Source organism: Staurois parvus, unplaced genomic scaffold, assembly GCF_062004578.1.
Source record: "Staurois parvus isolate SC_StPar_1 unplaced genomic scaffold, SC_StPar_1.0 ptg003038l, whole genome shotgun sequence".
Lineage (NCBI taxonomy): Eukaryota > Metazoa > Chordata > Amphibia > Anura > Ranidae > Staurois > Staurois parvus.
This window is the reverse complement of record NW_028320834.1, coordinates 43,204-59,422: the sequence shown is the minus strand read 5'-3', so window position 1 is coordinate 59,422 and position 16,219 is coordinate 43,204.

Sequence of the window (16,219 nt, the reverse complement as noted above, 5' to 3'; positions counted from 1 at the left end):
GGATCCAACAGACAGCAACGTGGATCACCTAGAACAGGGGTCTCCAAACTATGACCCTCCAGGTGTTGAGGAACTGAAAGTCCCATTAGGCATTGCAAGAATGACAGTTACAAGCATGACTCTCAAATGAAGAGGCATGGTGGGACTTGTAGGTTCACAACAGCTGGAGGGAACACCCCTGACCTTGAACATGGGTCTCCAAACTATGGCCCTCCAGGTGTTGAGGAACTGCAAGTCCCATGAGGCTTTGCAAGACTGACATCCACAGACAAGACTCCCAGAGGCATGATGGGACTTGTAGTACTTCAACAGCTGGAGGGCAACAGTTTGACACCCCTGACCTAGAATATCCACTTCTGGACTGCCCACTCCAGTTTTAGGGGCCCCCTGCACTGGACTACATACAGTTGTGTTCAAAGTAATATCTGTGTGATGATAAAAGTGACTGAAGCTGCAAATCCTTCTAATCCTTTTCTTTCCATCCACACAAATGCATTGGGAACACGACACATTCTATTCCAAATCACAACATGAAGAAAAATACATCAAATTTGTGTTGTTCCTCTAAAAAAAATGGAAGAAAAGTGAATATTAGACGGTTCAAAAAAATGGCCGTGTTTGTATTCTTCTTTCCAAACTCCAACATTCACTATATAAACTGAGAAATGTTTGAAGATTTTGCTTTCCTTTGAATGACTTCATGAATATTTGGTTGTAGTCGCACTGTTTCTGAGAACTGCTGTACATCTGTGTTGCATGGAGTCCCCCAACTTCTGGCCCCTGTGATCAGGTATTCCAGCCCAGGATGATTGGACCACATTCCACACTTCTTCTCCATTTCTTGGTTTGGCCTCAGAAACGGCATTTTTGATGTCACCCCACAAGTTTTCTATTGGATGAAGATCCGGGGATTGGGCTGGCCACTCCATAACGTCCATCTTGTTGGTCTGGAACCAAGATGTTGCACGTTTACTGGTGTGTTTGGGGTCGTTGTCTTGTTGGAACCCCCATTTCAAGGGCATTTCCTCTTCAGCATAAGGCAGCATGACCTCTTCAAGTATTCTGATGGATTCAAACTGATCCATGATCCCTGGTATGCGATAAATAGGCCCAACACCGTAGTATGAGAAACATCCCCATATCATGATGCTTGCACCACCATGCTTCACGGTCTTCACAGTGTACTGTGGCTTGAATTCAGTGTTTGGGGGTCGTCTGACAAACTGTCTCCGCCCACTAGACCCAAAAAGAACAATCTTCCATCAGCCCACAAAATGTTGCCCCATTTCTCTTTAGGCCGGTCAATGTGCTCTTTGGCAGATTGTAACCTCTTCAGCACGTCTTTTCTCCAACAGTGGGACTTTGCGGGGACTTCTTGCAGATAGCTTGGCTTCACATCGGCGTCTTCTAATTGTAACAGTCCTCACAGGGAACGTCACACCTTCTTTCATCTTCCTGGAGCTGATTGTTGGCTGAGTCTTCACAGGGAACGTCACACCTTCTTTCATCTTCCTGGAGCTGATTGTTGGCTGAGTCCTCACAGGGAACTTCACACCTTCTTTCATCTTCCTGGAGCTGATTGTTGGCTGAGTCCTCACAGGGAACATCACACCTTCTTTCATCTTCCTGGAGCTGATTGTTGGCTGAGTCCGCCCCATTTTGGCTGTTCTTCTATCCATTCCAATGGTAGTTTTTCGCTTTCTTCCGTCTTTCAGGTTTTGGTTGCCATTTTAAAGCATTTGCCATCATTTTAGCTGAGCAGCCGATCATTTTCTGCACTTCTTTATATGTTTTCCCCTCCAATCAACTTTTTAATCAAGGTACGCTGTTCTTCTGAACAATGTCTGGAACGACCCATTTTCCTCAGAATTTCAGAGAGAAATACACTGTAACCAGCATGTCCAACATTTGCTGCCTTCCTTCCTTAAATAAGGGCAATAATTGCCACCTGTTTATCAAAGAATGAATGACCTCACTAATAGAACTCCACACGGCTATTATTGTGAACACGCCCCTTTCAATGAGTGATTCAATGACACAGAATCAGCAGCATGCATGTCATGACTGTCGGGTCTGTTGGATTTCTATGACTCTACTACACCTGCTAGGAAATTATCTGCCATGTAGAAATATCATTTCCACCAAAAACAGTGATTGATCCGGTTAGTGATGTCTGACGGCTAGTATTTTCAACACAACTGTACATGTGCGTGATCTGGCATTTCCGGGCAGCAGGGGCACAGATACATTTCTGCAGCATTGAAGGTCGCGGTGAGCACAGTGGTCTCCATCATCCTTAGATGGAAGCAGTTTGGAACCCCCAGGAATCTTTCTAGAGCCGCCCGGCCACAATGGGCGATGGAGGGAGAAGGTCCTTAGCCAGGGAGGCAACCAAGCACCCGATGGTCACTCTGAGCTCCAGTGTTTCTCTGTGGAGAGAGGAGAACCTTCCAGAAGAACCTCCATCTCTGCAGCACTCCACCAATCAGGCCTGTAGGGTAGAGTGGCCAGATGGAAGCCACTCCTCAGGAAAAGGAAAATGGCAGCCCGCCTGGAGTTTGCCAAAATGCACCTGAGGGGCTCTCAGACCATGAGAACCAAAACTCTCTGGTCTGATGGAACCAAGATTGAACTCTTTGGCCTGAAGGCCGAGCGTCATGTCTGGAGGAACCAGGCACTGCTCACCACCTGGCCAATACCATCCCTACTGTGAAGCATGGTGGTGCAGCATCATGCTATGGGGAAAAAACCCCATGTACGTAGGTCTTCCCAGCCTTGCTCAATCCTTTGTTGAAGCTCCTGTAGCCCCCATTCCGGCCTCCAGTCGTTCGGAGGATGATGCTACAAGCCTGGACACCTATTTTTGGGCGATTTCTCCCGTTCTTCTTTGCAGGACCTCTCCAGCTCCATCAGGTTGGATGGGGGGTGTCGGTGCTGAGCCATTGTCAGATCTCTCCAGAGATGTTCCATCGGGTTCAAGTCTGGGCTGTGGCTGGGCCACTCCAGGACATTCCCATCGTTGGCCCGTGGCCACTCCAGGACATTCCCATCGTTGGCCCGTGGCCACTCCAGGACATTCCCATCGTCGGCCCGTGGCCACTCCAGGACATTCCCATCGTCGGCCCGTGGCCACTCCAGGACATTCCCATCGTCGGCCCGTGGCCACTCCAGGACATTCCCATCGTCGGCCCGTAGCCACTCCAGGACATTCCCATCGTTGGCCCGTGGCCACTCCAGGACATTCCCATCGTTGGCCCGTGGCCACTCCAGGACATTCCCATCGTCGGCCCGTGGCCACTCCAGGACATTCCCATCGTCGGCCCGTGGCCACTCCAGGACATTCCCATCGTCGGCCCGTGGCCACTCCAGGACATTCCCATCGTCGGCCCGTAGCCACTCCAGGACATTCCCATCGTCGGCCCGTGGCCACTCCAGGACATTCCCATCGTCGGCCCGTAGCCACTCCTCTGTGATGTGGGCCGTGTGCTGAGGGTCGTTGTCCTGCTGGTAGATGAACCGTCTCCCCAGTCTGAGGTCCAGAGCGCTCTGGAGGAGGTTTCCATCCAGGATGTCTCTGTACATGGCTGTATTCATCTTTCCTTCCATCCTGACTAGTCTCCCTGTTCCTGCAGCTGAAACATCTCTACAGCATGATGCTGCCACCACCATGCTTCACAGTAGGGATGGTATTGGCTGGGTGGTGAGCGGTGATTGGTTTCCTCCAGACATGACACTCGGCATTCAGGCCAAAGACTTCGATATTTGTTTCATCAGACCAGAGTTTTGTTTCTCATGGTCTGAGAGTCCCTCAGGTGCCTTTTGACAAACTCCAGGTGGCTGCCGTTTGCCTTTTCCTGAGGAGTGGCTTCCATCTGGTCACTCTACATACAGTCCTGATTGGTGGAGTCCTGCAGAGATGGAGGTTCTTCTGGAAGGTTCTCCTCTCTCCACAGAGAAACGCTGGAGCTCAGAGTGACCATCGGGTGCTTGGTTACTTCCCTGGCTAAGACCCTTCTCCCTCCATCGCCCATTGTGGCCGGGCGGCTCTAGGAAGATCTAGGCACTATTCCACTGACACCAATGGTGGGTAACTATTCCACTGACACCAATGGTGGGGCACTATTCCACTGACACCAATGGTGGGTAACTATTCCACTGACACCAATGGTGGGGCACTATTCCACTGACACCAATGATGGGGCACTATTCCACTGACACCAATGATGGGGAACTATTCCACTGACACCAATGATGGGATGCTATTCCTCTCAATGACACCAATGATGGGGCACTATTCCCCCCACTGACACCAATGATGGGGCACTATTCCCCCCACTGACACCAATGATGGGGCGATATTCATCCCACTGACACCAATGATGGGGCGCTATTCCCCCCACTGACACCAATGATGGGGCGCTATTCCTCCCACTGACACCAATGATGGGGCGCTATTCCTCCCACTGACACCAATGATGGGGCACTATTCCTCCCACTGACACCAATGATGGGGCACTATTCCCCCCACTGATACCAATGATGGGGCACTATTCCTCCCACTGACACCAATGATGGGGCACTATTCCTCCCACTGACACCAATGATGGGGCACTATTCCTCCCACTGACACCAATGATGGGACACTATTCCTCCCACTGACACCAATGATGGGGCACTATTCCTCCGACTGACACCAATGATGGGGCATCATTCCTCCCACTGACACCAATGATGGGGCACTATTCCTCCCACTGATACCAATGATGGGGCACTATTCCTCCCACTGACACCAATGATGGGGCACTATTCCCCCCACTGACACCAATGATGGGGCACTATTCCCCCCACTGACACCAATGATGGGACACTATTCCTCCCACTGACACCAATGATGGGGCACTATTCCTCCCACTGACAACAATGATAGGGCATCATTCCTCCCACTGACACCAATGATGGGGCACTATTCCCCCCACTGACACCAATGATGGGGCACTATTCCTCCCACTGACACCAATGATGGGGCACTATTCCTCCCACTGACACCAATGATAGGGCATCATTCCTCCCACTGACACCAATGATGGGGCACTATTCCCCCCACTGACACCAATGATGGGGCACTATTCCCCCCACTGACACCAATGATGGGACACTATTCCCCCCACTGACACCAATGATGGGGCACTATTCCCCCCACTGACACCAATGATGGGGCACTATTCCTCCCACTGACACCAATGATGGAGCACTATTCCTCCCACTGAGACCAACGATGGGGCACTATTCCTCCCACTGACACCAATGATGGGGCACTATTCCTCCCATTGACACCAATGATGGGGCACTATTCCCCCCACTGACACCAATGATGGGGCACTATTCCTCCCACTGACACCAATGATGGGACACTATTCCTCCCACTGACACCAATGATGGGGCACTATTCCTCCCACTGACACCAATGATGGGACACTATTCCCCCCACTGACACCAATGATGGGACACTATTCCTCCCACTGACACCAATGATGGAGTACTATTCCTCCCACTGACACCAATGATGGGGCACTATTCCTCCCACTGACACCAATGATGGGGCACTGTTCCTCCCACTGACACCAATGATGGGGTACTGTTCATCCCACTGACACCAATGATGGGCACTATTCCTCCCACTGACACCAATGATGGGGCACTATTCCTCCCACTGACACCAATGATGGGGCACTATTCCTCCCACTGACACCAATGATGGGACACTATTCCTTCCACTGACACCAATGATGAGGCACTATTCCTCCCACTGACACCAATGATGGGGCACTATTCCTCCCACTGACACCAATGATGGGGCACTATTCCTCCCACTGACACCAATGATGGGGCACTATTCCTCCCACTGACACCAATGATGGGACACTATTCCTCCCACTGACACCAATGATGCACTATTCCTCTTACTGACACCAATGATGGGGCACTATTCCTCCCACTGACACCAATGATGGGGCACTATTCCTCCCACTGACACCAATGATGGGGCACTATTCCTCCCACTGACACCAATGATGGGGCACTATTCCTCCCACTGACACCAATGATGGGGCACTATTCCTCCGACTGACACCAATGATGGGGCACTATTCCTCCCACTGACACCAATGATGGGGCACTATTCCTCCCACTGACACCAATGATGGGGCACTATTCCTCTTACTGACACCAATGATGGGGCACTATTCCCCCCACTGACACCAATGATGGGGCACTATTCCCCCCCACTGACACCAATGATGGGGCACTATTCCTCCCACTGACACCAATGATGGGGCACTATTCCTCCCACTGACACCAATGATGGGGCACTATTCCTCCCACTGACACCAATGATGGGGCACTATTCCTCCCACTGACACCAATGATGGGGCACTATTCCTCCGACTGACACCAATGATGGGGCACTATTCCTCCCACTGACACCAGTGATGGGGCACTATTCCTCCCACTGACACCAATGATGGGGCACTATTCCTCCCACTGACACCAATGATGGGGCACTATTCCTCCCACTGACACCAGTGATGGGGCACTATTCCTCCCACTGACACCAATGATGGGACACTATTCCACCCACTGACACCAATGATGGGGCACTATTCCTCCCACTGACACCAATGATGGGACACTATTCCTCCCACTGACACCAATGATGGGGCACTATTCCTCCCAATGACACCAATGATGGGGCACTATTCCTCCCACTGACACCAATGATGGGGCACTATTCCTCTTACTGACACCAATGATGGGACACTATTCCTCCCACTGACACCAATGATGGGGCACTATTCCTCCCAATGACACCAATGATGGGGCACTATTCCTCCCACTGACACCAATGATGGGGCACTATTCCTCCCACTGATACCAATGATGGGGCACTATTCCTCCCACTGACACCAATGATGGGGCACTATTCCTCCAACTGATACCAATGATGGGACACTATTCCTCCCACTGACACCAATGATGGGGCACTATTCATCCCACTGATACCAATGATGGGGCACTATTCCTCCCACTGACACCAATGATGGGGCTCTATTCCTCCCACTGACACCAATGATGAGGCACTATTCCTCCCACTGACACCAATGATGGGGCACTATTCCTCCCACTGACACCAATGATGGGGCACTATTCCTCCCACTGACACCAATGATGGGGCACTATTCCTCCCACTGACACCAATGATGGGGCACTATTCCTCTTACTGACACCAATGATGGGACACTATTCCTCCCACTGACACCAATGATGGGGCACTATTCCTCCCAATGACACCAATGATGGGGCACTATTCCTCCCACTGACACCAATGATGGGGCACTATTCCTCCCACTGATACCAATGATGGGGGCACTATTCCTCCCACTGACACCAATGATGGGGCACTATTCCTCCCACTGACACCAATGATGGGGCACTATTCCTCCAACTGATACCAATGATGGGACACTATTCCTCCCAATGACACCAATGATGGGGCACTATTCCTCCCACTGACACCAATGATGGGGCACTATTCCTCCCACTGACACCAATGATAGGGCCTGGAAGACCCTCTGCAGATGTGACCCCGTACATTGGTGGGCGTGTTTAGTATTCCACTCTTCTGAGTCTGGGATGGAAGGTTCCCCCCCCGGGGGGGGCATATCTTGCCTGGACTGTTCCTCGTTGTCAGTGGATCGGGTCGAAGTTCAGTCCTGATAACAGTCTGCTGTCCTTCCCAACAGTGAGCTCACCTGTCGGCTCCGCCTCCTCAGGTGAGAAAGCCCCACCCACTCAGTGTACTAGAGGACAATGTGATGAAGGTGAATAGAGGGAGTTGTGCTAAACATCAGACTGACCAGTGTGGCCCTCTAAAGAGACCATCACGGGGCCCATTCATTCACCAACAATCTCCCCATCAGATTACACACTATATTGCCCCAAGTATTGTCCCCGCCCCCCCATATATACACTATATTACCCCAAGTATTGTCCCCGCCCCCCCCCCGTATATACACTATATTGCCCCAAGTATTGTCCCCGCCCCCCCCCGTATATACACTATATTGCCCCAAGTATTGTCCCCGCCCCCCCCCGTATATACACTATATTGCCCCAAGTATGGGGCCACCGGCCTTCCCACGCACATGACCTTTAATGGCCCCCCAGTCTTAGTCTGTAGGGTTCAATATTGAGTTGGCCCCGCCCTTTCCACACACATGACCTTTAATGGCCCCCCAGTCTTAGTCCGTAGGGGTCAATATTGAGTTGGCCCCGCCCTTTCCACACACATGACCTTTAATGGCCCCCCCAGTCTTAGTCCGTAGGGTTCAATATTGAGTTGGCCCCGCCCTTTGCAGCTATAACAGCTTCAACTCTTCTGGGAAGGCCCCCCACAAGGTTTAGGAGGGTGTCTATGGGAAGGTTGGACCATTCTTCCAGAAGCACATTTGTCAGGTCAGGCACTGATGTCGGGGGAGGGGCACTGATGTCGGGGGAGGAGGCACTGATGTCGGGGGAGGGGGCCTGGCTCGCAGTCTCCGCCCTAATTCATCCCAAAGGTGTTCTATGGGGTTGAGGTCAGGACTCTGTGCAGGACAGTCAAGTTCCTCCACCCCAAACTGGCCCCTCCATGTCTTTATGGACCTTGCTTTGTGCACTGGGGGGCAGTCATGTTGGAACAGGAAGGGGCCATCCCCAAACTCCTCCCACAAAGTTGGGGGCATGAAATTGTCCAAAATGTTGCCTGAACAGTTCCCTTCACTGGAACTAGGGGGCCAAGCCCAACCCCTGAAAAACACCCCCACACCTGTCAGGAATGGACTGGCCAGCAATGGTGGGTATCACCTGCCTTATGGGCTGCAGTACCAGGGCTGGCCAGCGGGTGCTCCCAGCAATCAGAGACTCAACCTTGCAGCCAGCCAAACACCTGAAACTGCTTATGCTGGTGTATTTAAGGGATGGCCAGACCTGCAGACTCTGCCTTGGTGTTGTGTTTTCCTGGGCCCTGTATCTTGCACCCTGTCCCTGTCCCTGTCGCTGACCCTGCCTGATCTGATCTCTGCTGACTTCTCCTGCTCTGACCCCGGCTCGTTCCTGACCACCCCTCTGCCTGACCCTCTGTACCTCGCTGTCTGCTACCTGCTGAACCTGGCCTGTGACCCCGACCATTCTCCGCTTGCTCCCCCTGTACCTACCTGCCCGATTGATATTTGACCCGGCCTGCCTGACGACGCTTGCACTTTATGTACTGTTATCTGTGGGTGGTTGGTTTGGTTTGTTTGCACTGCGTTTATGTTTGTATTGTTAGTGTTAATAAATTATATTGTTTATAATATATCTGAAGTCTGCGTTTCCCTGCGTCAGTCACACACCTCTGGTCACACCCGGAGCCCTGACAACACCATAATCCCCCCTCCACCAAACATTACACTTGGCACAATGCAGTCAGGCAAGTACCGTTCTCCTGGCCACCACCAAACCCAGACACGTCCATCGGATTGCCAGACAGAGAGGCGTGATTGGTCACTCCAGAGAACACGTCTCCTCTGCTCTAGAGTCCAGTGGCGGCGTGCTTTACACCACGGCATCCGACGCTTTGCATTGCACTTGGTGATGGAAGGCTTGGATGCAGCTGCTCGGCCATGGAAACCCATTCCATGAAGCTCTCTACGCACTGTTGTTGGGCTCATCTGAAGGCCACACCAAGTTTGGAGGTCTTTAGCTATTGACTCTGCAGACAGTTGGCGACTTCTGCGCACTGTGCGCTTCAGCATGCGCTGACCCCGCCCTGTCATGTGACGTGGCCTACCACTTGGTGACTGAGTGGCTGTTGTTCCCAGTGGCTTCCACTTTGTTATAATCCCACTAACAGTTGAGCGTGGAATATTTAGTAGCCAGGAAATGTCCCGGATGGACTTATTGCCCAGGTGGCCACCTATCACGGGACCACGCTTGGAGTCACTGAGCTCCTGAGAGCGACCCATTCTTTCACCAATGTTTGTAGAAGCCGTCTGCATGCCTAGGGGATGGATTGTATACACCTGTGTCCATGGAGGGGATTGGAACACCTGAATCACATGATATGGAGGGGATTGGAGCACCTGAATCACATGATTGGGAGGGGATTGGAACACCTGAATCACATGACTGGGAGGGGATTGGAACACCTGAATCACATGATATGGAGGGGATTGGAACACCTGAATCACATGATTGGGAGGGGATTGGAACACCTGAATCACAGGATATGGAGGGGATTGGAACACCTGAATCACATGATATGGAGGGGATTGGAGCACCTGAATCACATGATATGGAGGAGATTGGAGCACCTGAATCACATGATATGGAGGAGATTGGAACACCTGAATCACATGATTGGAGGGGATTGGAACACCTGAATCACATGATATAGAGGGGATTGAAACATCTGAATCACATGAGTGGGAGGGGATTGGAACACATGAATCACATGATTGGGAGGGGATTGGAAAACCTGAATCACATGATATGGAGGGGATTGGGACCCCTGAATCACATGATATGGAGGGGATTGGAACACCTGAATCACATGATTGGGAGGGGATTGGAACACCTGAATCACATGATTGGGAGGGGATTGGAACACCTGAATCACATAATATGGAGGGGATTGGAACACCTGAATCACATGATATGGAGGGGATTGGAACACCTGAATCACATGATATGGAGGGGAGGGGAACACCTAAACCACATGATATGGAGGGCATTGGAACACCTGAATCACATGATTGGAGGGGATTGGGACCCCTGAATCGCATGATATGGAGGGGATTGGAACGCCTGAATCACATGATATGGAGGGGATTGGGACCCCTGAATCACATGATATGGAGGGGATTGGAACACCTGAATCACATAATATGGAGGGGATTGGAGCACCTGAATCACATGATATGGAGGGGATTGGAACACCTGAATCACATGATATGGAAGGGATTGGAACACCTGAATCACATGATATGGAGGGGATTGGCACACCTGAATCACATGATATGGAGGGGAGGGGAACACCTAAACCACATGATATGGAGGGCATTGGAACACCTGAATCACATGATTGGAAGGGATTGGAACACCTGAATCACATGATATGGAGGGGATTGGAACACCTGAATCACATGATATGGAGGGGATTGGGACCCCTGAATCGCATGATATGGAGGGGATTGGAACACCTTAATCACATGATATGGTGGGGATTGGAACACCTGAATCACATGATATGGAGGGGATTGGAACACCTGAATCACATGATATGGAATGGATTAGAACACCTGAATCACATGATATGGAGGGGATTGGAACACCTGAATCACTTGATATGGAGGGGATGGGAACACCTGAATCACACGATATGGAGGGGATTGGAACACCTGAATCACATGATATGGAGGGGATTGGAACACCTGAACCACATGATATGGAGGGTATTGGAACACCTGAATCACATGAATGGGAGGGGATTGGAACACCTGAATCACATGATATGGAGGGGATTGAAACACCTGAATCACATGATTGGAAGGGGATTGGAACACCTGAATCACATGATATGGAGGGGATTGGAACACCTGAATCACATGATATGGAGTGAATTGGAACACCTTAATCACATGATATGGAGGGGATTGGAACACCTGAATCACATGATATGGAGGGGATTGGAACACCTGAATCACATGATATGGAAGGGATTGGAACACCTGAATCACATGATATGGAGGGGATTGGAACACCTGAATCACATGATATGGAGTGAATTGGAACACCTGAATCACATGGTATGGAGGGGGTTGGAACACCTGAATCACATGATAGGGAGGGGATTGGAACACCTGAATCACATGATATGGAGGGGATTGGAGCACCTGAATCACATGATATGGAGGGGATTGGAACACCTGAATCACATGATATGGAGGGATTGGAACACCTGAATCACATGATATGGAGGGGATTGGAACACTTGAATCACATGATTGGGAGGGAATTGGAACACCTGAATCATATGATATGGAGGGGATTGGAACACCTGAATCACATGATTGGGAGGGGATTGGAACACCTGAATCACATGATATGGAGGGGAGTGGAACACTTAAATCACGTGATATGGAGGGGATTGGAACACCTGAATCACATGATTGGGAGGGGTTTGGAACACCTGAATCACATGATATGGAGGGGATTGGAACACCTGAATCATATGATATGGAGGGGATTGGAACACCTGAATCACATGATATGGAGGGGATTGGACCACCTGAATCACATGATTGGGAGGGGATTGGAACACCTGAATCACATGATTGGAGGGGATTGAAACACCTTAATCACATGATATGGAGGGGATTGGAACACCTGAATCACATGATATGGAGGGGATTGGAACACCTGAATCACATGATTGGAAGGGATTGAAACACCTGAATCACATGATATGGAGGGGATTGGAACACCTGAATCACATGATTGGAGGGAATTGAAACACCTTAATCACATGATATGGAGGGGATTGAAACACCTGAATCACATTGTCTGTCGGAGATGTAGAGACTCTGAGGGCCATTTTTTCCATGTCTGTCGGAGATGTAGAGACTCTGAGGGCCATTTTTTCCATGTCTGTCGGAGATGTGGAGGCTCTGAGGGCCATTTTTTCCATGTCTGTCGGAGATGTAGAGGCTCTGAGGGCCATTTTTTCCATGTCTGTCGGAGATGTAGAGGCTCTGAGGGCCATCTCTTCAATGCATGTTAGAGATATGGAGATGGGTGGATGTCAGGGACCCCAGTGTTTGCCGCGATCGCGGGCCCGAGCCTTGCACCAATCAGGTTAGGACTGTGTGTAAGTGCCGTATGGTCTTACCTGTTTCCTGAGTTCCTGAATAGTAGATTGTCTTGTTGCCGGCCCTGCCTGACCCTGATTTGCTGTCTGTCTCCTGCTCTGATCCCTGGCTTGTCTGACCATTCTCCTGCCTAACCCCATACGTTCTGATCTCCTGTTACCGGACCCGGCTTGTGACCCGTTTATCCCTCTGCCTGCTGATTCTGTACCACGCTGCCACCCCTGTTACCGACCCGGCCTGCCTGACGCTGCTCTTGTTACCTCCTCACATCAGGCTCTCACCTGCTATACACCTCCAAAGGTGCCTCTACCACAGCTGGGTGAACCCAGGGGCTGCAACCTGGTCTCGGCCTGCTCCAAGTCCATCCCCACCATCAGGGGCCCTGGTGAACAAGCAGGTTGGGGCTTAGATTCTGCGCCTTGGGGGAGTCCGGTCTGTGGAGCTCTAGAGGCTACCGCAGTAGGATCCCTGACAGAACCATACAGCCATGACGGAGTCTGGAGGAACACCCTCACCCTGGGAGGAGATGTGCCAACATCTGGCGGGACTCACACGAGCGGTGAAGACCCTGGAAGAGGGATACAAGCACCTGGAGGGACAGGTTCAGAGCCTGGCCGCACCGGCACCCACAACATCGGGCACAGTGGGGACGCCTCCTGCCACGGGTTCAGCAGGGCCTTCCACTGGAGCAGCATTTTCCATTCCTCCGCCAGAACCAAGAGTACCGACCCCTGAGCGGTTCAATGGGGATCGAGGGAAGTTCAGGGCCTTCCAGAACTCCTGCCAGCTGTACTTTGACCTGCAACCCCGGACCTTCTCTTCGGAATCGGTGAAGGTGGAATTTGTTATATCCCTGTTGCAGGGTGAACCTCAGGGTTGGGCCCATCGCCTGATGGAGGCCCACCACCCACATTTGGACACTGTAGCCACCTTCTTTAAGGCAATGGCACAGCTGTACGACGACCCGCACCGAGCCGCCTCGGCTGAGGCAGCCCTCTATTCCCTACAACAGGGACGCCGGGCTGCGGGGGATTATGCTGCTGAGTTTAGGCGTTGGAGTGGAGACACACAATGGAACGACGCAGCCTTACACCACCAGTTCCGGTTGGGACTGTCAGAACCACTAAAGGACGAGTTGGCAAGAATAGGAGTCCCTGACTCCTTGGAAGACCTAATAGATCGGGCCATCCAAATCGATCGCAGATTGCGGGAAAGGAGACAGGAGAGGTCCAACCAAGGGCAAAGAACCTCATGGATGCTGCCAAGGGTACCAGTCATGCCAAGGGTCAGTGTCGGCAATCGGAGTCCGGAGCCGTCAGAGGGGGCTGAGCCCATGCAACTCGGCTTGATGCGGCCTTCCCTTTCTCCAGAGGAACGACAGAGGCATCGGGCTAACAATCTGTGTCTGTACTGCGGAGCTGCGGGTCGCATGGTGCGCTCCTGTCCTGACAAGTACAGTAAGTCCTCTTCCATTCCTTCTGCTATGTCTACTGTGTGCTCAGGAACCCCACTCACTGGGCTGTACCTGTGTCTTTTCAGCTCCCCGGAGGAAGCATACAGGTGACGGCCATTATTGACTCCGGGGCGTGTAGCTGCTTTGTTGATCTCAGTTTTGCTGCCCAGCATCAGATACCGTTACTCACCAAAGAACATGGGTTGAATATTTTGGGTCTCAAATAAAATCGGGGACGGTAGATCGGGAGACCCCTCCTATACACACCACGGTGGTGGGGCATCACCAGGAGCTCCTCCGTTTGGACGCCATTGCGTCCACCCTATTTCCAGTCATTATGGGGCTCCCCTGGCTACACGACCCCCAAATTGACTGGAAGACCGGGTCAGGAACATTGCTTTCCCAGGTTGTCACTAGATACACCGGCCCTATTAGCTGTGAGCCCTGATGCCGAGTTGGCCCAAATTGTGCATGCGGCCTATCATCAATTCCTGGATGTGTTTAGTCTACGGGGGGCAGAGGTTCTTCCCCCACATCGGGCCTATGATTGTCCCATTGATCTGCTCCCAGGTTCTGAAATCCCCTTTGGCCGCATTTCCCACTGTCAGAATGGGAGCTAGGGGCCCTGAAGGAATACATAGATGAGAGCCTCCGGAAGGGATTTATCTGCCCTTCCACATCACCGGCCGGGGCAGGGATTTTCTTTGTCGAGAAAAAGGACCGATCACTGAGACCTTGTGTTGACTACAGGGACCTCAACAAGATTACGGTCAAAAACCGCTACCCCCTTCCCTTGGTTCCAAAGTTGTTCCAGAGGTTGAAGACAGCATCCATCTTTTCTAAGTTGGACCTCAGGGGGACCTATAACCTGGTACAAATACAGGAGGGGGACGAGTGGAAAACGGCGTTTCGCACTCGGTTCGGGCATTTTGAGTGTCTAGTTATGCATTTCGGGTTATGTAATGCTCCAGCCACCTTCCAGCACTTTGTCAATGACATTTTCAGGGACTTCCTTGACATTTTTGTGATTGTCTACCTGGACGACATTTTGATATTCTCCTCGTCTTTGGAGGCACATCGGGGACATGTCAGGACCATGCTGGAACGTCTCCGTCAGCATGGACTCTACGCTAAAGCTGAGAAATGCTGTTTTGAGCAAGAAAGCATCTCATTTCTTGGTCTAATTATCTCCACCACGGGGATCGCTATGGACCCTCAGAAAATCTCGGCCATCTTGGAATGGCCTGCCCCCATGGATAAGAAGGGAGTTCAGAGGTTTATTGGGTTCGCCAACTTTTATAGAAAATTTATAAAGAACTTTTCAGGCCTGGTAGCACCCATTACCCAGCTCACCAAGGTGGGGGTACGTTTCCAATGGACCCCAGCTGCACAGGCTGCTTTTGAGGCACTGAAGAAGCTGTTCACAACGGCTCCCATTCTGAGCCACCCTGACGGATCATTGCCATATATACTAGAGGTAGACGCATCAGAAGTGGCTGTAGGAGCGGTGTTGTCAGAGAGTAGGGGCCAAGGAGCTAATGCATCCGGTGGCTTTTTTTTCTAGGAAGCTCTCCCCTTCGGAAAGGAACTATGATATCGGGGATCGGGAGTTACTGGCCATGAAGACAGCTCTGGAGGAATGGCGATATCTGCTAGAGGGGGCCCTACATCCCATTCTGGTCTATACCGACCATAAAAACCTTGAGTACTTGAAAACAGCCAAACGCCTCCGTCCACGCCAGGACAGATGGGCACTGTTCCTTGCAAGGTTTAATCTCCATATAACTTATCGTCCTGGGTCAAGGAACACTAAGCCAGATAC